General features: G+C 42.2%; 1 protein-coding gene across 1 annotated transcript in view; it reads left to right on the top strand.

Annotated features, from left to right (window-relative positions):
• The first annotated feature begins 11337 nt into the window (after positions 1 to 11337).
• Positions 11338 to 26916, top strand: part of sema3gb (sema domain, immunoglobulin domain (Ig), short basic domain, secreted, (semaphorin) 3Gb) — a 50213-nt gene continuing 34634 nt past the window's right edge. The window contains exon 1 of the mRNA XM_083769520.1: positions 11338 to 11783. The gene's annotated coding sequence lies outside the window, so the exon portion shown is untranslated. The remainder of the gene's footprint in view (positions 11784 to 26916) is intronic.

Genomic DNA, 26916 nt, shown 5'->3' with positions numbered 1-26916 from the left:
TTTCCATAACCATGAGGAATGTTGCGTGCTATAGCAGGGCTGCAGGATACTGTCACATGAAAATAAAAATAACCCCATATGGCGCACTATGAGACTATTAAAAAAAGGCACCATCCAGGTTCAGGCTTCTTCTTGGTGGTAAGACTGAAAATCAAATGTTCTTGCAGTGTCGCTACTTGCAGGCCAATCCATATCATTATGTCTTGCTACCCGTCATTGCTTTGGAATTAGTACCTTTATGTTATTTAAAAAAAAAACACACAAACAAGCATGTGAGGTTGAGCTATGTCAATACAATATCCAAAAACCAAATAACGGTCTCCGATGGCGATTGCTAGAGCGATCGAAGAGCGAGGCTATGCGCCTTATAGCCGCTGTTATCACTCGGGTGTTTTCGGCATCCTATAAAAGGCAGCGTTCGGAATCTCCCGGGATGCCCCGGCCGTGCGAACGTGGATGTCACTGGCTCAGTCTCCAGCCGACTTTATTAAGCTTTTCTTATGTTTTCTTGTTTATATTAGGCTATCACTGCATTTTTTAACAATGTGTTTGAAGGCTGCAATTTCCATCAATCAATATTAATTCAGGATAGCCCTACACAATTTAGGCTAATGGTCGAATCGAAAAAACACGGATAATCCTGCATGCGGGAAATATTATCTTTCTACATTTTAGGCATAAATAGGCTAGGCCTACTAATTAGACAGATGTTGTATGGCAATATTGACTTCCAATTATTCAAAAATGCCCTTGATTCTGTCGAATTATTAACCTCTCTAAATTCGTTGTAAAAAATATATTTTAGTCTGTAGGCCTAGTTCAAATTCTGTGTAACACAATTGCCTGCCTATATGCGGCACATGCAGACAAAGTAGCCTAATAGGGCATATAACATGCCAGTGAAACTGCAGTGTAGCCCACAAGTAGATTAGACTATAAATTGACATGCAGGTGTTTATTTATAAAACTACTTTTGGTTTTGGAGTGGCGACATTTATAGCCTGGCTGGCTACTGTGAGAGAGTGGAATTCTCACTTACTTCCCAAAGAACAATGCTGCCCTCTTCTGACAGAAACTGTAGTCTACACGCACAGTAAATAATAGTTCAGTTCAGTAAAAGTATAGACTAGCCTACAAATTGGATGATTATCGAGTGATTGGAGTGTGTTCATTTCCTCTGAGTGTACAAATTGATAAATGAACGCTGAGGATTTTCTTTAAAAATAAAAATAAACTGCTAAATGAATGCTAGGATACACTATACTAGGATACACTCTGGTCTGGGATTCAATTCAATTCAATTCAAATGTATGAATGTGTCAAATCACAACATGGTCTCAGGTCAGGGTACTAACTTATAATTTGTTTTTCTCTTCAAAATAGCAAGCATGGGTGACAGCAGACTGCTGGGTGAGCGCTGGCGCTTTGGCATGGGGGGTCAGATCAACATATCCATGGGTGACAGGCAGCAGACTGCTGGGCGAGCGCTGGCGCTTTGGAATGGGGGGTCAGATCAACATATACACCTGGGTGACAGCAGACTGCTGGGCGAGCGCTGGCGCTTTGGAATGGGGGGTCAGATCAACATATCCACCTGGGTGACAGCAGACTGCTGGACGAGCGCCATTAAAATGCCATTATTGGGGGGTTGTAGACTAATAAGCATGAAAAACTGGGGGTCCTTGAGTAAAAATGAGAAAGAGTCCGCACACGTAGCCACGATGCTGTATATTTATTGAATCCAACGTTTCGACCTAGTAGGTCTTCTTCAGGGAATGGGGGTCCTTGAAATTAAACAGGTTGAAATCACTGCTAGAGACGTACAAATCCTCTCTAATGGGGGTTCCTGGCATATCTTTTCAAATTATATATAAACCACTGGTTTACTTAACACTGTTCCTAATCACTGACCTTCCTAAACCAGCCATTTACCTATGATTTATATTCTGTCTCTGCAGCATTGGAATGAGAATGACCACCAGATAGAGCTGAAGATTTCTGAGAAAGCCACAAGGTATGATGCACTATGACTATGAGATGGGACATAGTGCCATGTCTAGATTAGACGATGACACAGTAATCCTACAAATGAGATGTATAGTTTATAGCTAGAATTTGGTAACATAACAGTTTAAAAGTTACTTTGAAGGTGTCAACCCTTGTGATTAAACAGCAGAAATATACTGCCATAAATAAAATACATTATTTACAACAATACCAGTAAGACGCCCTGAGGGCGAAAGGGGCCTCGTCCTAAAGGGCGAGGTCGCGTGCACGCATCCGCCAGGGTGATGGCAGACTGCTGGGCGAGCAGCGAGTGCTGGCGCTTTGGCATGGGCACGATGGGGGCCGGGGGTCAGATCAACATACCCGTAATCAAATTAATTCTGTACTGGGCAATGCCAGTACAGTACAGCGTGTCTTGAGTGTACAGGTTTTCTTTTTTGTTTTTTTTTGTTTTTTGCGGATTTCGCCTTTATTTTTATTTTTTATAGAGGGACAGACAGTAGGCTGAAATGGGGGAGAGAGATGGGGGAGTGACATGCAGTAAAGGCCGTCGCGATCGGGAGTCGAACCCGTGGCACACTGTCAGGCTTGGGCTACCGGCCAAGGTGCCTGGACCGCTGAGCTACGGCCCAGGCGAGCGTACAGGGAAGCCTTGAACCGTTAGCCACGCCCATTAAGAAAATATGTTCTGGTGATTCAGATTGCGTGTCAAGCTACAGCTAAATGATAGTTTGGAACGAAATGGACCCTTATGGGTCTGTAACTCAGAGAGCGTACAAATGGTCTGGAACCAACCATTTGTACACTCTCATTAGTTAAATTAACATTGGTTTTACCATATAAATTGGGTGTCCCTGAGATAGACTAATGCATGTCAAACTGGGGGTCCTTGAGATTAAACGGAACCAAATAAATTAAACCATTTGGTTCTATTTGTACACTCTCAGAGTGAAATTAACATTGCTTGATTGATTGATTGATTTATTACATTATAAACGGGGGTCCCCAGAGGGCCGGCCGCAGATAGTTGGCACAGACGGACAGCTTATGAAACAAAGCCTTGTCTTTGTTGCCAGGCAGTTATGCCATCCTTTTCACCCAATCAGAATTTTTCACTTTTCTTTGTAGGGGATTTGGAGACTGGAGTTCGATTCCCCCTCATGGAAGATATATTAATAGTTAAAGTTAGTTATTGATCAGTTAACTGCCTGGTAATGGGCTGGCATACCTGGATGTAAAATATTAAAGCAATATTTTGAGTTATAATTGTACCACTGTGTTTGTGACTTACTTCTCTGGCTTTGATTTTCTATACTGCTTATATTTACACTGTTAGTAGTTATGATTGAATTGATGAATTTGGATTAATTCTTTCCATCTAGATGACCAAGTGGGGTCCGGGGACCCTCAAGGGGTCCTTGAGGGAGATCCAGGGGCAGGGCGTACCTCAATTTCTCGGGACACTCACAGTGAAAACAAAAATTGTGTTTGACTTGTACTCTTTCTGCTATAGTCATTCGTGCAGACATACGTTAGGTCAGTGTAAAGTGGTGCTGTGCTATGAGTCACTGGTTTCAATAGTGATTTCAGCAAGTCATTCCTAAAATTGGCATCATTACTAACAGCTCTCCTCTCTGTTATCAAAGTGTAGTTCTGGGACTCCCTGAGGTCCCTGATGGGTCCCCATGGGGTCCAACACTGGTTATTGAAGCGTGCGCGCGCACACACACACACACACACACACACACACACACACACACATGCACAGTGCACACGCACAGACGGCACGCACGCAAATGCTAACCAAATGTAACTCTGAGAGTGTAACACATGTAACCAAATGGACCCATATACAGCTCTGTAATTCTGAGAGTGTAACACATGTAACCAAATGGACCCTTACAGGTCTAACTCTGAGAGTGGTCCAACACTGGTTATCGAAGCGTGCACACACGTGCGCACACGCGCACGCAGACACACATGCACATGCACATGCACATGCACATGCACATGCACATGCACATGCACATGCACATGCACATGCACATGCACATGCACATGCACATGCACATGCACATGCACATGCACATGCACATGCACATGCACGTGTAACCAAATGGATCCTTACAGGTCTGTTAGTTTTGTACTTCTGTGTTTTTCCTCTTTATATATTAATTTATTGTTGAAATATAAAATTTACATTTCAACGAATGGCACAAATTTACTGAGGCGATATGTTGGGTTTTCATCAATTTAATGCTCAAGCTGGGGCTTTCAATGGGGTTTTGCCGCCCCAGGGACGTGCTGCATGGGCTGTGGAAATTGAGTTGGAGAGGCCCTTCGGCCGCACGCCAAATAACTGTGACAATGACTTGGCCTCTAATTTAGCCTGGGAAAGGTGTTTTTGTTTTCTTTCTAAAATGGCCGGCCTGGTTTGGCCTGGACTGGACCGACCATTCGGGAGTTGTCCCAGATTTGGCCAATGGTCAGCACGTCCCTTTCACGTGAACATTTGAGCTTTAAAGAAATCAATCGAACAAAATTGCCCCAATCAATTTCAAGGTTGTCTTCCTTCATTTAAATTACAATAGTAGTGTTAACCAACCACTGAAACCCTAACTTTGGTTGACCGGGGTTCCCCCGGGGTCAATATATATATTTTTTCCTTCTATGCCAAATGTCTTTGCAAAAAAATGCGACAATAGTCATACGACAGGGCCCCTGGCAGGCTGCGTCTGCCATGAGAATAGTCACACCAGGGTCCACAGGCGCACAGATGCTCCAATCCACACCAAACATGGCGCAAACACTGTTCAGGGCTCTGGCATTATGGCATGAGAATAAACAAAAAAAAACATAATAGCACACATAGCACTACAGCAGTGTCTAACACTTCAAATGGCCATAACTCTGTGAACATTGCTCTTATCAGTGCAATAGTGCTATAGATTTGAAGGCTGCATAGTAGCTGAAAAACAGTAGCTGAAAATAACATGCATTGCCTGCTCTTAGTGCGGACAGCACGTACAATCTGCATGGCAGAGTAAGTTAACACATGACCTGCAATATTTGCAGCGATCTCTTTAAGTTTAGACCCTGGTATAGGTCATCTACTGGGTGACAACTAGTACTGCCTGAAGCTCACAACAGCTGCAAGATTATAGTTTGGTCTCCTGGGCAGGAGAAACTGACTTCAAATCCTGGGTAGCAGCGTTAAGTGTGAGCTCCCTCTCACACTGAGGGAGATCCCCACTTTCACAGCTTTTAAAGGTCAATTGAAACAGTGGCTAAAAAACAACCAGTCTTGTGATCACGTATGACTGTCAGTCCAAAATAGAGTTGGCCCTAGCAATAGTTTTCTTATTTTCTCATTTTACTGTGTTTTGAAATGCATTATGTTTTCCATCCGGGACAAGGATGGAAAATAGCATCTCTGCTAAATCCGGTGTATTTACCCTACATTGTTTTTTAAATGTACTGTTCATTAATATGCTCTGTCCCGTCTAAATAAACAAATAAAGTAAAGTAAATTAACACTGAGGGATTTTACCGTGTTACCTCTGGCCCTGCAGTCTTGGTGACTCCTCTCTCTCTGTCTCTCTCTCTCTCTCTCTGTCTCTCTCTCTCTCTCCATCCTCCACCCCATCGGAAGCTGGCGTCGGACTGGCCCTACAGAGCACGGCTCTGTTCCGCGCCCAGCCCCAGGCAGCAGATGGGGGGCCGAGTGCCACGCTGCGCCACTAAAGACGCAGATGAGTTGGCACAGTGTGCCTGCTACTGGCGCGCTGGCAGCGCCCACCTCCTGCCAGGTAACACATGGCATGCCACCATCACCAACACCTCGGTGCTGTGCTGTCTACATCTGCTCGTTGCTTCAGAGCCTATACCCCACACTCACTGCAAGGCGGTGTTGATAACCTGCACTTCATGTCAGTCAGTCACGCCTCATGTCAGTCAGTCCGTCACGCCTCGTGACACGCTCCATATATGGCCATCTCCATATATGAAGATCACGACACTGACCAAATCAAACCCTGGATAGCCATGCCATACATGGAGAAGACTGGATCATCACCTAGATCTGCATATAGCCGGCCAGCAACTCTACATCTGACCTCACCATGTCACCATGTTGATCTGACCTCATCAAACCAATTAGAACCCACCCTAAAGATAAGACAACACAAATGAGCAAACAAAATGGAGAGTTGCTCAGTGCAGCATGTTTTCTGCCATGCCTCTTATATCCTGAAGAGAGCACTCAACAACCACAGCTCCCATTATATCCACACCATCATGCCCTCATGTCCACTCCACCACACATTTGAGTCAAGTCTATTGTGTGTTTATTTCTGGTATGGACCACTAAATCTGCTGACATTGGGAGAGCATGAACAAAATCTGTATATTGTTTAAGTGTACAAATGTCTGTTGTGGATAGTACATGTTGTAGCAATATTAGTCCATCAGAAAACGTACGTTGCTTTCAGCTAAATTAGTGTTTCAAAGAAAATAAGCTCTTCTTGGCAAAGCTGTTAAAATAATTACCAAGGGTGACTGTTTCACAGCAGGTGCTAAGTAACATTCCCACACAGTGTCCTTTTTTTCAGATGTAAAAAGCCTTTGCTTGTGAATTCATTCACCCGTGGTCAACCCATCGTTGTTTCCAATCCCCCATGGCTGGTATTCAATAGGTTGTGTATAATAAAAGCCCATTTGTCTTGCTCTCTTGTCGTTCTTGTGTTTTGTGTCTCTCCACAGGTAAAATGCCTTCACCCTGCGTGGTTCCTCCGTGTATAGAGACATACCCGGCCCTTTGTTAGCCTTTTCCATGCCTTCCATTTCTTTTGTTGGGCTCCTTAACCTTTTATTTGCTAATCATTGCTAATCTTGACAGCTTCTTCCCCACAAAAAAAAGAAGGCCTGAAAGTTGACCACTTGCACAATCAGATAAAGTAGCCAGCGAGGAGGTGATGTTTGTTTGCTCCATTGTTGGGATCTTGTTCCATGTTTATTAAAAGTGCTAATGGCTCAGTTATGTAAACGTTAGGGTTGTAATGATATAGTAACTGCATCGAAAAATCTATTTTAATTTCAAGAATCGAAGTATATCGAAATGAAAACAACAACATTGACTATGTATCGTATCGTATCGTTTTGCAATGGAAATAATCGATTGTATGAATACTACATTTTCTTTTGTGGTATTTATTATTTTTAGAAGAAAAATGAAAAAGAGGGGTTTAATGACTGTATTTTAAATAGTTACTGTATCGATTTCAAATGATTGAATCGTATCCTATCGCCATAATGAACCAATATCGTCCATGTATCGTATCGTCAACCATGTATCGTGATACGTATCGTATCGCTGTTAAAATGTATCGTTACACCCCTAGTAAACATCATACTAATAGACAGAATGGAAATAAAACGGACTGAATTAAACAAAAAGACCCAATAGTGTACAGATTGTGTTCCTAGCATGCTGCTATAAAATTAAATAACATATAGTTAAACAATTCTATTCCATTTGACAGGTTTTTCACATTGCATTCACAAGTGTACAGTATGTTTGCCACAAATAACAAACAGGGTGTTTAACTAATGTTTCCTGAATTCCTAGGAAGTACCAACTTCCACATTTGTCACCAACAATCTTTAATGTGATGTTTCTGTACCACTATATGTCACATAATAACCCGGTCCAGACCTCACCTGTGCCTGGTTCAAGTAGGTTTTATTGAAACCAAAGCCATACTTTTAGCTGCAGTAAACTTAATGTTTCTATAGCTACACAGCCCGCGGTGGCAGGTGCTTATTACCTATTGACTTCCCCTGTCCACGGCAGCCTTCAAACAGGTGTCTGTCTCGCTGCATGCAGACGGCTAGAAGCTTGATGTTTGGTGCAACACGTACAGGGTACTACAGGCCATAAACAGGCTGCTAATACGAGGGGATGAGTAGAAAGGCATTTGCTCCGTGGAACTCTCTCTGTTCTTGATTGCAGGGGCGAAGCGCTGGCCTAGAAAGTGAACAAAATTGAGCATGGTGGTGTAGGGTGCTGTTTCCAAATCATAGGGTTGCTATACCCATTTTGGGTCACAACGAGTAAATATCCAGTTGTTTTACCATTTGTATACATATTTCTTTATTTACAAAACATTTAAATAGCAGATCTACAAGCTCACAACCCATCGCAATGTGGTGTAAAAAAGGTTTGGGTGTAGTCAGTGGCAATAACAATGGAATGAATCCTTTCTATACTCTCAAAGTGATGTTTCTGTGTTGTGTACCAAGATACTGTATGTTCTATTTGAGTGCATTTGTGTATGCACAGCATATACAGTAGTTTGCTGTATATGTGTTTGTACAGAAGTGTGCTTACAGTGCTTGTGTGTACTGTAATATGTGTGTGTACTTGCGGTGTATACTGTACCACATAGGTACCTAATGATTTTGGAAAACAGTGAGCAGCATTTGAATGCCTCCTCCGGAAACAAAAAGTAAGATATTCATAATTTCTGCACCATTAAGAGGGGTTTTGCATTCCTTTTGTTTATTTCGCCAGACAGCAAAACATATGCTTTGGCCTGCACTTTTGTGTTACGAGCCTGTGAAAAATATACATCTCACCTCTATTCCTGACTGCACTCACTCGTCGAACCTGCACAAATGGTTTAACAGATTCGCCTCAGGCAAAGGCGCCTGTGACAGGAAGAGAGTTACATCGAACATAGCACTTTAAATAAGCCTGAATTGTGGGTTGCAGACGAACTCTTACCCGCTAAAGGGGACGTTTTCATTTAATCTTGTTGTATGTTGAAATCTTGAAGTTTTCCATCTCTGTGCCATAAGGCCGTGTGTAGTGTATGAATCTTTGATGTATACCAGCCGTATTTTGTCATCTAGGACTAGAAGTGCATCCCCTTGTGAGCAACCCTTCCCACTGCCTTCAGGGTAACGGGTAAAAAAATACAACAAAACAAAGGGGACAATGACTGGTTTCCATTTCCCAGGACAGATTTCTCTCCGGAGGCTACAGTGTGTTCCCTCCCAGTGCCGTCTGACAGGTGAGGACTTCCCACTTCTTTTGATGCTGGGTACATTTGAGTAGAAATGCTCGGGGCAGACAGACGATAACGAGCACAGAATTCACCTGTTTGTTAAGCCTGATGCTCAGAGGCTATAATCAGACGTCTTCTTACAAATGAAGTCCATGCAGGCAAGATGGAAACACACCTCAAACTTGTGTGAATGCATCAGATGTACACTACGTTTTAACAATTTACGATGTCAGATAAGAAAGTCTAAGCAATTCCAGGGCTCACACTCAATCTATAATTTCGGAAGTGGGTCTCGTCCACCGGCACTGACAAAGGCTTTGAGGGCTGAATACATTCTGTCCTGGACATAATTGATTGTAAAATAATCTCACTGATAAGTGACCCTCCCCTTCTTCTTGATAGACTTAAACATATACCTGAAGAAAAGAGGAGTTTCATCAATGGCCTATGTTCCTCAGTGAATTTAAAGGCCTTATTAAGTAAGTAAGTAGTTGACATCGTGACCTCTGTCGGATTTATACAAATGTGTGTTTCTTTAACATTTAAAACCACCAACAGTTGACCACCAACAGTTGACCTTTACCAAATACATATATGTACAGTGAGGCCACAGTTGTACAGTAGGTACTACTAGATAATTAGCATTGTCTATGAGGATACAGTAAAGTAATACTATTGTTGTAGCCTATACTCAATTTATCTCTTGCCCATTTCGTTCTCTTTATCTCTCTTTGCGTGCACAAAGATGATGATCCATTGAAGTGCACAACTGCACATGGTGAGATTATAGCAGTCATTTAATTATTATTAATCAGAGAGCTGACCCAGCTGGCCTCTGGAAAATAATATAAAAATATATTCTTTCTTATTTCCATGACTTATACTGTACATGTTGAGGAATGATAGATTTATTGTTTTATTAGCCAGATGCCCCATTCTATCTCTCTACCTCAAACACTATCATTACCAAACAGTCAGGAATTTTGCCTAAGGTTCTTCAGGAGCAGCTGTTTTAGCTGCTGCTAAATTATTTCAAACCTGTTTTATTTCTTAAGTGTTTTATTTATTTTTTGCCAGAGAGGAGTATAGTAGGCTACTTTTCTGAAAAATAAAATCAATAAATATATTGTTGTGAAAAAAGAAAGAAAAAAAGATGCTGCCATGGATGTGGAGTGTGGACTAACGTTGAATTCAAGCCCAGGCAAATATCCTTATAGTCAGAGTCCCATGGTAGCCTATATTCTGACAAAGAGCTATTGTTACATTTCCAATTAAGTCTCAGCCTCAGGTAGGCTCTGTTCACATTCTCTCCTGGAACACGATGCACATCGTGTTGGCAGGTAGTGGTGTTAAGACTGCAGAGACCTCAGCAGGTGTTGCTGCTGAGATAAGTGGAGCAAATAAAAACCAAATCCGATGAAGTCAGACTCACTTTGGTCCATGATTGTATAATGCCAGCCATTTTCCTATGCGTACTTGTACTTGTGCCACCAAATTTCCGAACTGACGGCCAGGAATCCCAGGAATTCTGGGACCCTGCATGGCTGCTTTTTGTTAACTGTCTTGACATTCCACACAGCACCCACAGACAGTCCAATTCCCTTTATAATTTCAATCTAATTTTTTTTATATCAATAAAAGTAAAACAAAGCTGGTCTCAATAGCCTAAATAATAAATCAAAAACGGATTTGGCTTTAATAAGCCTAGAGTGGTGCCCATTGGAGCCTCTACAGGTGTGCCCTTTGGGCACTGCACGGCCTACATGGAACGATGCAAGTTGGAAATGCATGCCCATATATGGAGTTCTGCAGACGTCAGAATGATGTCAGAACAGGCCAACAGTTACTCCATATATGGACCCTGGGCAGGGGCCTTTTTGGGGCGGTTCTGGACAACCGTGGGTCCTGCTGCACCCTGTGGTGGGGTGGAACGCAATAAACGCATGTGTCGAATTTGATGTTGATGGGGCGAACGGTTCTCGAGTTATACGTGGAATACGTAGACTTGGTGCATTGATATAGTTAGATGTCAGCCTCTCAGCTGAGTTTTATATTTCGACGGAGTGGTTTAGGAGTAGCCTAGACATCACCAAATTATTGTTTTCAGGAGATCATTATACAACCCCGGCTCCACCATACAGAGTGTGACGCGTTGTTCTCTCTGGCATCTAAGTAGTTAATGGGGGGATCAACTGCCTGTTGTGGGTTTAACATGGGTGGGTGGCAGGATTGGGAGTGGGACGCACAACTTTGTGTCAGTCAGTCAGTGAGTCAGTGCTGCAGTCAGAGGGTGTCCCACGGAACACCTGCTGGACATTCTTCAAAAGAAGTTGAATCAAAACGTTCTGGATTTTCACCAACTCGAGGATTTACATGTGTAGCCTCCCAGAGAATAATATTGTTTATGGAGACGTGAGCGATTTCCAATGCGCCGCCTGGCCGCCGCCATCCTTACGGGGAATTATTAGACTATGATTTAGCTGGCTATACTGCTGACATCGAGAACGTGAAGCGGACATCATCAAATAAAGCGGAGAGAAAACTTATTAATAAAGTGGAAAAGATAAACAGTGCGGATACCGAAAACTTTCAGGGCAGCGGTACTTTCAAACTTCTGGCTGGGAACGCATGCAGCGCTAAGGAATGTGATATATCTACGGTCTTTTTAACACCGACGAAGGTACGGACTAGGAACCTGCAGCATTTCCAGTGAGTTTGTTTTATTTCCCGACAGTTTATTATTAAGCCTTTACGAATGCAACGCAAACTTGCATGCACATAATAGATTTTTTCCCCCTACCACACCATGCATTCATTTTAGTGCACTGATTGACTGACTGCAGTGCGCACAGCAGTGCGCGGGTCTTGTGTTGAATGTGGACAGGCTGGCTGGCGCGTCAACACACGCATCATTTATTTTCATACCTTTTACTCTTCTGGTCTACTTTAAAATGAACTGTTTCTTGGCAAAGGACCAGTGTCAGAAGTATAGTTCTACTTATAACATTCTTTTGTTTGAAAAGCCATTTTCTCGGTGGTCTGTGGAATGTCCCTCCTGCATGGAGACTAGATTAGCCTGCCCAGTGCAATGAATGAAGTTTCAAGTCAATGACTGACTGACTGACTGCACATACTGACTGTCACATTGACCATGAGCCTATATATGCATAATGTATTGTGCTAGAGTGCTTAACCTATACATAATATATTGTATTTGAAAGCACTATCACTTGACTTGACCGTGTTGAGATGATATTGGAAATATGTTTTCTTTTTATATTTTATCCTTTCAAAAGATAGTAGCAGATTTATGCAAATATATTGTTCAGGCTTATTCAAGTCCCATATAGAGTTTGTTCATTTATGGTAGTGGTTTTCAACTTTTCAACCCATTTCATTTCAGGACCCATTATTTATTCTGCATTTGAGATGAGATTTATAGCCTCTCAGACCCGGCCAAAACATATCATATTTTGTTATCTTTTGATAAGATTTTCTCCACAATTCCATGCTGTACTGATTAGGAGTACCATTAGGAGAGATAACAGGCAAACATTGATCAAAATAAAAATTCTTCTACATTCTTCTACATATAGTAGAGAATGTAGTATGACTATACTTGAAAATTAAGTAATGTGGATATTTCACAATAATTTAACTCTTGAGGGGTCCATTGGTTTTCATTTTACACTCAAGAGTTAAAGATGGAAGATGGGGGTTCCAGGGGACCACCTAGAACTCCCTCAAGGACCACTGGTGGTCCCCAGACCACTGGTTGAGAACCACCGATTTATGGGATCAAACACTTTACTTAGCTGTGATATTGTCATACTGATCATCACCTTCTTTGTGATCAGTGTGCGTTGCACAATTTAAACAGGCTTATCAAAATCATAATCATAATAAATACTGCCGTGACATGATAATCAAAAAGTCATAATCATTCATCGCAGGCAGCCATTCATTCTTCTTAAGTCTGACACTGCATGCACATTGTGCCGCTGTATTCAAATATTGCAGTGTAAAAAATACTGTTACAACTAAGTAAAAGTCCTGCATTTAAAATCTTACTTGAATCACATTACACATTGTTAACATCAAGTAGTCCTTATTATGCAGAATGACCATTTAAGAATCATATCGTTTTATTGAACTATAATTACTTATCATTAATGTGTTCATCATTTTAATGTTGCAGCAGGTAAGGTTGGAGCAAATTTTAATTACTTTATATATAGTACTGGGTAGCTTAATCATTCTATAGTCTATGCAGGAACTTGATCTATATAGTTGATTTATTATAGTTTGCATAAATAACATACACCTGAATTTAACAAACAAAGCTGTGTCAAATAAATGTAGTGGGGTAAAAAGTACAATGTTTCGCTCCGAAATGTAGTGAAGTATAAAGTAACGGATGGAAATGGATGGATATGGAAATGCTCAAAAGATGAACTCTAAATTGTGCTAACAGTATTTGAGTAGTATTGTGTTGCTTTCCACCACTGACTGTATAGGTGAGAGGGTCCTGTCTTAAGAAACCTGTCTCAGAAAAACATGGAAAAGCTCTTAACAGCTTTCTTCCTTTTCCGCCACACAGCTGAAATATTAAAGGTTAAGGATATAGGCCTATTCGAAAATACATCTCACATAGTGGTTTTGATTTAAAATGCAAAGGAAGAAATTGGAAAGTGGAGCCATAAGTAGGTCTATCATCATCATCATAAATCAGACAATAATGTTATATATCTCTGTGAAGTAAAAGGTCATCCTTTTGTCATGCACTTTCATTGCGGTGCTACATCAATGACTCTTTCGATGGTGACAATGGGGAGTTGATGATCCTGTCAGTTTTGCAGAGAAACATAGACCAAAGGTCCTTGCACACTACTGCGTTTTTCGGATTTTTAGCAGCGTTTTTCCATCGGTTTTCAGAGAAAAAAAAAAAAGCGTCCAGTCTGCAAGGACCTTTACTGTAAATCCTGAGTGTTACTTTAAGTCACAGAGTGTATAAATGCAACTAAATGGACACTCTGACTTACTGGTACTAATAATAGAACTTCATTTAAACATGTTCAAGAACTTCATTTAAACATGTCAGGTATTGCTATACAGTAATTTACAACAGATTACTGAGACAATGGCATGCTGGAAAATAATCCATGCTCACTGTCTCTTCAGAAATAAATTACTTGCCAGATTCCAGTTCTATTTTATTTTATTTTATTTTTTAGGGCAGGGGATTATTGGGGTTCTCCATTAACGGCTGTTATCTATTTAGTCAGTGTGAGCTCTGTGTGATGCAAGTTTGTACAATGCTCTAATTTAGCCTAGTTCTGAATCTACACCCATGCCAAGATTATACTAAGATGTTATCTCTCCAAATGCTAGCAAGTTTTTCTGATATACTGTCGGAAGCACATACCTCAACATAGATATCAGTATCACCATGGTTCCACATTCTCAGTTAAACCAACATTACAGATTTTGTTCAATTATGAGAGTGTACAAATGAAACCAAACTGACCCATATGCATGTATACACTCTCAAAGTTAAATGAACTCTGAGGATTTTATTGGGCTGTGTTGGGGACCCCAGTTAATCTCTTCACCATAAACAGTTGAGTGAAAGTGTGCAGCCATCAGCCACTGGCTCTGGAATCTTACTCATGAGCACATTAACTAAATGTTTGGTCGTGTTATTTGATATAGGAGCACAAGTGGACTTGAGAGGGGGGATCAGAAAGAACCCCCCCAGACCACAAAGCTGCTGTGGTTCTGATATTTGTAGCTGGGGATCAGTGCGGTGTTCGTCATCACTTGCCTGACACGGCTCCCTGCTTTAAATTTGTCATCAAGGATTTTGTGTACTGAAGTGGTTGCCAGGCTCCTGAAAACCACAAATGCAACTACTGGGCCCTTGAGACAGTTGCCATGACAGCACGGGTGAGGTTTTGCGGGGTCAGATTGGGGCCAGTGAGGGCCCAAGAGGTCAGGAGGAAGGGGGGTGGGGGACATGACAATGCTAATTGGAGGGAATGACATTTCTTTTTTAAATAATATATCACAAGTGCCAATTGTGTGCTTCTTCATTCATTAAAACAGGGAATCACATTTCATATTTCACTACTCTGTGTGTGATTTACTAACATTTTGTGATGGCTGTCAAGAAGTAGCCTCAGTCCCAGGCTTACTCATCTGCGAACCTAAGGCAGAGACGCTATCGGCGGAAGTGTTGGACTGGAACATCCGTCGGATGCATTTCCCCCAGATACGATATTTTCCTGACCAATCACAACACTTGTTTCATTCACAGAGAACGTAAACTGATTTGTAAAGCATCAACGTCACTTCCTTGAGCGGTACTTCTGCCAAAATCCGGCAACTTCCGCCCCCAAAAAATGATAGCGTCTACACAGTGTATAGGTCTTACCCAGCGTGGTCAAGAAGTGGGCTTTCAATGACATGGTAACACATTGATGGACTGCATTAGGAGAGGATGAAACCATGGCCCATCAAGTGGGTTTGAGCATCTGGTTGGACTAATTGACTCAGCCACCTGTTTGAACTTTTTTTTGCTGCACAGTAAAACAATAAATCCGGATATTGTACAAATGGACCTGCACGTGATCAGGATTTTACAATGTGGTTATACAATGTGTCAAAAGTGTTCAAACTGAACTAGGCTAATCTGTGTGGCGAATTATTCCTTTCTGTCTCCCCTCCCATCATGTAACAGCAAATGATTTGATTAGCCTACTCACTGTGACCAGGAGGGGGCAAATTAGTCACATTTAGTTAGTCGAGTTTTAGTTTTAGTCGACTAAATATCATATGTTTTTTTTTTCAACTAAATCTATTTGATTTTGTGGACAAAAATGTATTTTGGCAGGCCTTGATGCCGTCGTAATGGCTGATTGTACACGTGCTGAAAATAGGTGATCTACAAGCTCACAACGTGTCGCAGCGCGCCGCGTTGTGAGCTTGTAGATCTGCTATTTTCAGCATGCAACCAACAAGTGTAAAATGACTTGTTGACGAAATTGTCAATATATTTAGTCTTAGTTTTAGTCACCATAGATTAGTTAATTTAGTTTCCATTTAGTTTTCGTAGTCGTAATTTTTTCATCTTAGTTTTAGTCGCCAAAATCAACACTGACTGAGACTTGAAACATAGACGCACCTGACTGACTTCCATATAGCGTCAGAATGTTAACCCCCTCCTCTACCTCCCTCCCTGAGCCTCCTTCCTAAATCTGGTGCTGCTTTTACAGGGAAAGGCACAATACAGGGGCGTCAATGACAGCGGGGCAAGGGGAGATAATCCATGCAGCTGTCAGCCCGCGAGGTATTAAAGCCTCCATTCTGCAGATTCCTGGAGCACTGCCAGAGGTGGGGGGACTGTCTTTTTCAGACAGACATGGTGGGGGGGGGGGCATGCCACGCAGCCACAGCACCCATCTCTGATGTGTGTGTGTGTGTGTGTGTGTGTGTGTGTGTGTGTGTGTGTGTGTGTGTGTGTGTGTGTGTGTGCGCGTGCGTGTGTGTGTGTGTGGGGGACCCAATTTCCAAAAGTCCAAATGCACACCACAGGGGGGAGAAATGCTGGCTAAGGCGAGGAGTCCTTTCTTTGTCTGTCAGTGTTTTCCCCCCGCCGTCTCTTCGCACTCAGACATGCTTACCTGTCAAAGTAACGTGGACATCAGAGCGGTGGGACAACAGGACACACATAATAGGGTGGTTTGACAGGGCTACAGGGACGTGCACACATAGACATCGAAGGGGGCTTCTGTAAAACAACTGCCCTTTCCAGACCACAAATGCAGCATTTACTACGGTGAATGAAAGGCAAATGCCACTCCTTTCCATGCCATGCCGGAAGGCAGCATTCTGGAGAGAGTCTCCTGAACTTGAACACAGAATTTTGAATTTTGAATTTTGAATTTTGAATTTTGAATTTTTGAATTTTGAATTTTTGAACTAATTTGTTTAGAAATCCATGTCGTACACTGCATCTCCACTAGCAAAAGAGTGCTGGGTTGCGCCCCGAAAACTGCTGATCTACAAGCTCTCAACGTGTCGCAGCACAACACGTTGTGAGCTTGTAGATTGTATAGTCCAAAAGTGACCTCTTGCGGGATTTCAGCCCCCGCCTCTCTGACACTCTCTGCACGTCCCTGCAGGGCTATATGGACAAAGACTCTCATTACTTAAGTATTTCATCATTTATTATGTGTTATTTATTATTTCGTATCAATCCCGACTTCCTGGCAAAATCGTCCCACTGTGTAATGTCTTTGCTTCTTTACTCTCCAATTATAAATGATGTTACGTATCAGAAGTATTTGCCACTGAAGCACTTCAGAATTGACCCGATGAAGTGGATCAGTATCATCCTCCTCGGTGTTCGTTTGCTCAGAGTAAAATGAACACTGCAGATTTTACAGTATAATTGATGGTTGGTTTGCGGGCTAACTTGCAACCTTTGTTTTCTGTCTCCACACTGACCAAAAAATTACAATAAAAATTAAAAAGCGTTTGAAGAAACTAAACTAATTATAGCATGTGAGTGGCCATTGTCCCAGAGGGTCAGTCCACAGGTAACCTTGAGAGAGTACACAAATGTAACCAAATAATGAGGATAGTATTTTGTGCTGAGAATCCTTTTTGTTTTGTTGGTGCCAATGAAAAGCGCCACCGGTCTTACAAGTAGCTAGTATGTTTTTACAGTTGGAAAAGGAAAACAACAATTAAATAAATATGACTCTTTCACAAGCCTATAAGACTAGGAAACAGCTGTGGGATATATAAATAGTACGAGATGTGGTAATTGCTAAAGAATGTGGTGCTTATTATGTAAATGAAAAGCGCAAAAGCCCCCTATGAAACAGGTGTAAAAAAAATGCATCAGATCTCAGTCTGTTTTTGTTTTTCTCTCTCTCTCAGTGGTCCAATAGCTTCCCTTCATGTGGCCGCATTCATTTTTTCTACTGTTAGCACACCACAGAATAGACCTCCACTTTCAAGGAGCTTTGAGCTCTCGAGGACAGGCTTACGGTATGAACACAGTCAGGCAGGAGGGTGTGGGGGCATTGTGAGGGGATGGCATAAGTGTAAGCTGACGTATGAGCTCCACTTTCGTCCCCCCCGTCCCCCACTTCCAGGTACTGAGGACAGAAAGACATCTCTAGTTTATCCCTAACTACTTTCAACCTGGTTTTTGGGGCGGGCATGATGTCGTTATAAGCAAAACAAATATATCTACCAGTAAGACGTCTGAGGGCGAGTCATTTTTATAATAGGTTGTTGTTTCAGATGGACTGCTAAATGATAAAGTGATTCATCTTTATCATTGGACTGCAAACATCAATTTCACTGATTGATTGGTTATTGATATTATTGTCAAAAGGGGGGCAATGACTTTATCTGCCTCATCATGATGTAAGCAGTACCTCAGAACAGCCTGGGAGCCAGAAGGTTCCCGGTTCGATCCCCCGACTCCTCGTCAAGTTCACTGTCAAGTTGAACTTGATCTGGAAAACCTCCCTGACCGTATTGCGCTGTCAAGGTATTGAGTGTAGGTATTGCGCTGTCACGTGCCTGAACATAGCTGAGTTCAAGTTCAACTTTATTGCTATGTGTAATATAATATAATGAAATAATTACTGAAATACAGAGGACACACCATCCCAAGACCAACGGCAAAACATACACCGTTGTCCAGAACCACCACAAAAGGCTCTGGTCAGGCTCTGCCAGTGTACCTAATGAGCCTAAAGGCTCATACATTACATAGTCTGGATTTTCGGTGGTGGGGTGACCACCGAACTACAACATGACGTCACGAGTCGCGGTGAAGAGCAAACCACCGCCACCGCTCCAGCCCTTCTCTCTGTGTTTACTCACCACCGCTCAACGTTATTTCAGCTCCGGTGGTCAGCTCACCACCGGAGCGGTGGTCACCTCACCGAAAATCCAGACTATGAATAAGCCTTAAGTCCCCTCACCTGTGCAATTTCCAGCCTCTGCCTCAGCCAATTGATTGCCATGGCAACCCCACACCTGACAATTGATTACTTAATCAGTCCACTTTTCACAGTCAGTTTGCACTCTTCAGGCACACAAAAGGGACACAGATAGTTAAAACGGATTCTATGACAAGTTGACAACGGGTATAAGGTTCCCAAGTTTCAAGTATAGGCCGGTGGCCGACGGGCACGTACAGGTCTAGTTACATATTAAAATACAATAACAATATGGCCTGGGTGTTGAAAGAAACTGAGATGGTTACTTTGTGATTTGATGCTATGGTAATGATGGTTGGAGTCAATGGAGTGAGAACAGAACAGAACTATAGTGTAATGGTGTTTTGGACTTTACTTTAGCAGTTAGTGATGTAGAATAGATGTTATGACGTTATGGTAGTTCTATGCCAAAGATGTTTACTGCTGTCCTTAAAGTACTTTGTAGCCGTCCGCTTAGCGGGCCACTTCAAAGAAGAATTACACAAGAAGATGGCTTATCATAAAGGGCAAGGCTTAACAGAAGGATGCACAAGTTCACCACTCGTCCCTGGATTACTCCTTGGGCCTTTGAGTAAGAGAGAAGACAGTTCCAGGTCCAGTTGCTGCTGTGGCATTAAGGGCTCTGAAACTCCTACTGAAGGACTCTGTGAACTAGAACAAACCCCTGGTCTCTGAATTGACAGTCAGCACTGTCCCCATCAATGACCACATTCACATGAACAGCAAGTTCAGTATCATGACAGTATCATGGCTAGCAGCATGATGCTGACCATGATACTGACATACTGACCATGATACTGACATGATTCTGACATACTGACCATGATACTGACCATACTGATACTGATGATTGCACCGCAATGTAAACAGTTAAACTTGACAATACATTATCCACAAGAGCTTGTAGATCAGCTATTTTCGGGTCGCAACCCTGCACTCTTTATCTACTGGAGATGCGGTGTACTGTACGGCATGGATTTCAAAACAAATTAGTTCAGGATTGTGACTGATGTGTGACTGATGAAAAAAACTATTCTCCTGAATGCTGCCTTCCGGTATGGCATGGAAAGAAAAGCATTAGCATTTCTTTCACCATAGTAAATGCTGCATTCGTGGTCTGGAGAGGACAGTCTTTTTCTTTTTGTGGGTAAAAGGGCAGGGGCTGAAGCCCCCTTTGATATCTATGTGTGCACGTCCCTGCTGAGCATGCACATGGAATTGCACGAAAACGTACCGAAATGTTTAATGTGTAGTTGATGCAGTTGATGCAGTGGAATCCTGTGTTGTCTTTCAGGGAAAGATCAGTACCCTCTGAGCCACGTACTGCCTGTGTCCAGGATACTAGACACACACAGGGTAATGTGATCTCTGCACCAGTTGAATTACTGGCTGCTGCTTTCAGTAAAAGCTGGACATGAGAGAGAGGCGACTGCAGTGGCAGTTGTAAATCATGGCCTCGATGACAATAGTGGGAGTCGGCGGAACCAATCTGTGTATTGTCAAGTGACATATAACGTACATATACGAGCCTGACGGGGAGGCTATGGATAGCAAGTTAACCGATGTGGTTTCGCTGTGGTGATTGATATACTTCTGTAGGGACTGTGATTGGTGTGGCCAACACATTCTCACTCCCAACTCGTCACATAGTGGCGCTGGGTCAGGAGTCAGGACCTCCTTGTGTCACGGTGTCAACGCATTGGCTATACCTGTTTAACGTCACTGAGAGCTGACATGTAGATGGTCTTCATTTGTGGACCATGAATTTCAGATCTAGAGTAGACCATGCTGTAACAAAATTATATAATAATTAATAATAATAAATCATAACCGCAACAGGCCTAAACTGATTGACAAGCAGAGAAGATTTACTTATTATGAAATTCATTATACAATAGAATTGAATGCATGGCATTGTGCATGCATGTTATATCATTTATTTCAACAGTGAAAAGATAATACAAATTCAAAATCAAAATAATATTAGGATTTATACCATATATAAGATCCAAATAATAAGATCAATGGATTTTCTCAAAAGGATGAATGTCAGCACAGCCATATTAATTACACTTGCATTGGTCTAAGGGCCGATTCATACTCCTATTTTAGACCCGAATAAAAGTCGGTTTGGCGCTGTAAAGCCTACAATTTGACGTCATTTGAGGTTCGGGGGGGCGGGTACCGTCCTAAAGTCAGCTCTTCGGTGCTACTGGAAATTTCTGACGAGCCGAAATCATTTCGGCACTACAGCGCCGAAACAGCGGTAAAATAGGAGTATGAATCGGCCCTAACACTGACATTCTTGTTATCAACACAATGTTTTGCTATTCAGTGACTGCAGTGACTAGCTGGAGTTTCTCTACAGAGCACGGAATACACTCAATACACTGAGTGACTGCACGAGTTGACTGGAGTGATGTTTCAGCTATTTAAAACAATGACTTGTGGCATCCAGGCGAGTGCAGTACTTTCATCCGACGGAGCATTGGTCCGAACGACAACCTACCTCCTCCCTCACCCTAACCCTAACCTCCCCCGGGACAGACACCTAAACCTAACCGCAACCCTCTCCCGACCCGCAGCGCACCTCTGTCGGATGATAGTATGCCTCCCCATCCAGGCGGCACAGGGGTAAAGTCTCTGCTCACTACCGTGGAGACTGAGGTTCAATACCTCCATGTTGCCTTCTGCTTAGCCGGGCACTCCACTGAACACTTACATTGACCATGTTTGCGGGTGCGAAGCTAGCAGGGGAGGGTGGTCTCTGATGTTGCACTAGTCTTGCAGGTCGGTCCCCACTGTTAGGTGAGGCGAGCGACGTGTATCGGTGGAAACTAAATTGTGAAGACAAACAAGGGGTCTTTGAGCTTGTACTGTAGATGTGCTATTTCTTAACCTTTGAGTACAAAAAAGGGATAATAATAAAATATACATTTTAATTAGTTTGGTTCGTCTCAGACCTAGTCTCTTATTTTAATTCTATTGCATACCATTTTGTAGTTTCCCTTCTTTTACAGAGAGGAATTATCCTGTGGTTAATTCTGTCACGTCCTTCCCTACATCAATTTTAAGGATATTGTGCATGCTCCAGCCTTTTAGCGGGGCATAGCTTAAACAGCAGGGGCTGGGAGGGCTTGGTTAAATAATTATTGTGTTTTCTGCAGACAATGTGGAAACATGACCCCCATTGACCCTGGTTAGTTTTCTCTTCTATCCTGGGGCTATGCCGCGAGCCTCTGCCACTTTGCTTTCCAAGAGGCCGTGCTAATGAGGTCTCACGTTGACAGCCCAGCTCCTCCAGGACACAGCCGTGCAGGGATGTTTGTTGGGGGTACGAGTCGACCATGATGTTTAGAACTACAGGCTGCTCATGCAACTTGCAATATATATCCAGAGTCTGCTGTTTTAATCTGCTAATCTTTTAATTTACAACGAAGACCACAACTGAAGCTGAAGACTTTCTTGTATTATCTTTTGATAATATTAAATAGCCAAGCAATGGTTGTCTTGCATGCTCTTCATTACGTTTTTAAATGGAACACCACTTGATTTCACCGTGCATAAGTTGTTACTGTGCACAGTAAAGTTGAGTACTCAGTAACTCCGTTCCAACTAAGATCGGGAAGAATGAGATCAGTTTATTTTATTTTACTTTACACTATAGACCTGATGTACCCAGTGTTGCATCACAAGTTTTATATAATGTATCTATTGTCTTGGCACATTGTAATACATTGGTGATGGAAAACTGTCATGAAAAAGTCTTGCTCACTGCATGAACTATTAAGAAAGACTCCTTAGATTAGACACAGACTAAGAAAATAGTATTTATTTTATTTTTATATGCTCATGAAGTGCTCTGTGCTCAAAGTAAGGGTTGCAAAAAATTAGCAAAAATGTTGGTCCTGGGACCTTAATTCGTCAGTGCTATATCATCATATAGCACTCAAATATGAATTCATAACCACAACTGATATTTCCATCACCACCTGGATCTTGCTCTAGTCTACACAGACTGTGGGGGGTGATGTGTTTACATGCAATATAATGTGCCAATCTATCTCAGCAACACTGGCACCATTGTGTTTGATTGGAAACACATGTTTGCTAAGTGGTGCTGCTGGTGCATCCTTGCACAACAAATAAAAGGGATGATTTCACCGAATGCTGTTATAGAAAGCTTACAGTCTACTCCAGGATGTTGATCTAACCAGGAGATGATATAGCCTCAATCATGTGTCCACCACCACTAACCTTCACTTCCCTGCTGACACTCCCTGTGACATAGAAAAAAAACCATAAGCTCCTGCCTCAACTAGCTTTTTATAGGCCTGGTTTCCAGGATATTATGGATCAAATGTTACCCTGTGTCCTTTCATAACAGTCACTTCTTAGCTGACCAGACTTCCCCTAAGTATCAGTTTCAAACCAAATCATAAGGTGTTTCCTTCCTTTGTAAACATTCTGTCAGGATAAGGTCTTTTGTGTTTTAACAGCGTTTTGTAAACCGCCGCAGACATGTTATGAACATTTTGTCTGGACTTCACAACAGTTTCGGTTTGACTTTAAGCCAATGTGTACCCCTGTCTCCATTGGACAATTAGACATATGACATATCATACAATTAGCCAAAACATACAGTGATCTTTGTTGACTGAAACACATACAGTATTTGAGTTTTGTCATCTGATTTTTAAGGTTGTAACACAGGGTTCAGCCTCAGTTCTTAGACTACTTTTCCTCTTTACACTAGTCTGCTGTGATTCTACCAATTCAAGTCATTAGTATTAGTTCGAATGTTTCATTAAGTGGAAACATTAAATGGTTTCGCTCTGGATAAGAGGGTTTGCTAATGGGATGTTTTTTAACACAGTGCACGTCGTTCACTGGTAATTGGTAAGCAACTAAGCATTGTTTTAATTTAAATACTGAAAATGTGACCGATGAATACTTACTGCTGTGGAATTATATCCTATAAAACATACATAATATTCTGTAGGTTATGGTAACTAGTGTGTAACTACAATGTCTGCAAAAAACTATGTGTGTTTGGTCAGTGATGACAGTGAGTAATTCCAATTGTCTGTACTTTTACTTCTACTCCACTACTACATCTCAAAGGCAAATATTCTATTGTAATTATTTGAAAACTTTTGTTATTATTAGTTACTTTGTAGATTTTGATTATTATTACAAAAACATGCATTAACCACTTCAGCCCTATACATTTTGGACATTTGAAAATGTCCAAAATGGGAGTGGGGCATTCTACGTGGGACATTCTACACAATGAGTAGCCTACTTTTACTTTTGGTACTTTAAGTACATTTTGATGCTGATACTTTTGTACTTTTACTCAAATACATTTTGAATACAGGACTTCTACTTGTAACAGAGTATATATTGTTGCAGTATTGATACTTTTACTGTAAAACATGTGAGGATGTTCCGTCACTGGTTGAGTCATGTTCCATCACTGGAACTGTTTGGTTTTTAAGTGCTCTGGGATTAAAGCTTTGCCACTTAGTGTGCCTTGGCTGTTTGTGGGACAACATTGCAACGTAATGCCCCATATCAACTGTCAGAGGGTTACAGGCAGCAACATGTTCTCACTGCCCACTCCACAACATCTTAATGAGTCCACACACACACACACACACACACACACGCATGCACACACACACGCACGAACGCAAGCACACACGCACACACCCACACGCATGCACACACGCACGCATGCACACGCACACACACGCATGCATGCATGCACACACACACACACACACGCACACATGTTCTCACTGCCCACTCCACAACATCTTAATGAGTCCAACTGTAGAGGAGATGAGTGCAGACCGTGGCCTACAGCAGCGGTTCTCAACCTGGGGGTCGTGACCCCTCGGGGGGGGGGTCCCGAAATTATTTTGGGGGGGTCCCCAAAAAAAAACTAAAAAAGTTTTGCAACTGAATGGCTGGGAGTTTACATAGTACACATAGTGCATGCATAAACTTTACTTAATTATTATGGTTTCAGTATTTATTTATGATGTATTTTGTCTATTATTAAGGATATTGTATGCAGTCTATTTGTATTGGTAGTGGGGACGGGGGCGGGGCAGGGGTCGCGAGACATGGCCAAAGCATTTTCTTGGTTCCCCAGCCAAAAACGTTGAGAACCCCCCCTGGCCTATACAGAATATCAGGTGAAACACATTAAAAGACGGGAAGGATTTTGCTTTAGTGTTAAAAAAAAAAACGTTATGTGCCTTACCCTGAGCAGCAAATATGTGCGTGACTGAGTGCATGCATGCGTGCGCACGCACGCGCGTGTGTGTGTGTATTTCCTCAGCATTTCTTCTCTCTGTTGATACTACTATGTGTTATGGTTGCACTAAACGAAATTTAATTGTATGTCTCATACAGTGACAATAAAGATCTTATCTTAAGCATAAACCTCAGCCTAAACAAGCTGCACGGTCCCTTCAGGGTGCATATAAGGCATTACCTTTTTGTACATTGTAATGGAAGACGAGATGAGGGTAGACTGTCTGCCCCCCCTTCAGTTCCACATGAAGGAATGTTTGCGGTGTTCCATTGTTGGTGTTCCATTGAGGACCTGTGCATTCCTTTCTCGCAGCTATGGCTCTCACTGGTAAGGACCACCCCTGTTCTGACTCGAGACGTCAAATTGTTTGTTGCGTGGAACTGACCCTTAAAAATGCAGCTGTCAACCCTGCCCGTCTCCCCGCCCGCCATGCACCCCTGCCTCCTCCCTGCGTGGGCCCAGTGGACCTTATACACTTCACAGGTCGGCTCGGCAGGCCAACTAGTGCTACCGTATGAAGAGACATTGTTGAACACAACATTCCTCACAAACTGGTGGCAGCTAGTGCATGCAGGATGGATGGATGGAGAGGGGGTGCCTGGTAAGTGGTAACTGGATCGGTGGTGTATAGTTTGGGTGGCGAGCGTCGTAACTGGTTAGGGGATGTACAGTTGGGGTGGTGGGTATCTGGGTAACTGGATAGGGGATGTACAGTTGGGGTGGTGGGTATCTGGGTAACTGGATAGGGGATGTACAGTTGGGGGGGTGGGTATCTGGGTAACTGGATCGGTGGTGTGTTAGTTAACTTTGGGTTTGATATTACATTATATGGCTTTCCATACTGTACATACCACTGCGGAATACCAGAGAACTCGCCAGTTTTCCTAGTCGCCATGGCGAAGATTCTTCATCAATGTCTTCATCGTTATGCTGTCTTCATCAGTGTAGTATGTCAAACCCACAGATGGTATAGTATAGTTCATTTCCAAAGGGATCAAATTATTTTGTGCAATTAAATGGTCAGCTAGAATCTAGCTGCTAGACGATGATAATGTGAATACCAATGATAAGTAGGCCTACCATTTCAGGAATTGTTTACTAATGAATTACATTGTTTCGGTACTTTGGCGTTTAAACTTTTAGCATTCCTACTTTCTCTAATGTTAACTCTAAACAACTATCCTCTCTCTCTCTCTCTCTCTCAATTCGATGCAATTTAAATGAAGGTGAAGTAAAACTAAAATGCACTAAATCGCGGCGAGTTAGTAAACTGGCGAGTTCTCCGGATACCCCGCTCACTGCGCATCAGCACTTTCACACATGGCAATCGATGGTGTTGTGACTCGTAAGTGAAACCTGCACTCTTTTGTCTCTACAGTGATCATCATCAAAACTGACCCCTCTAGTGGAACATTAACTAGAATGTGGAACTGAAAATGTTGCGTTTGTCTTTTCCTCCCCATTACACAATTCTTCAGACATCTAGTCG

The sequence above is a fragment of the Protomyctophum parallelum genome (assembly GCF_964188405.1).
Source record: "Protomyctophum parallelum genome assembly, chromosome: 7".
In the NCBI taxonomy this organism is placed as follows: domain Eukaryota; kingdom Metazoa; phylum Chordata; class Actinopteri; order Myctophiformes; family Myctophidae; genus Protomyctophum; species Protomyctophum parallelum.
Note: the sequence above shows the minus strand (reverse complement) of the source record. Positions and strands in the feature narration are given on the sequence as shown.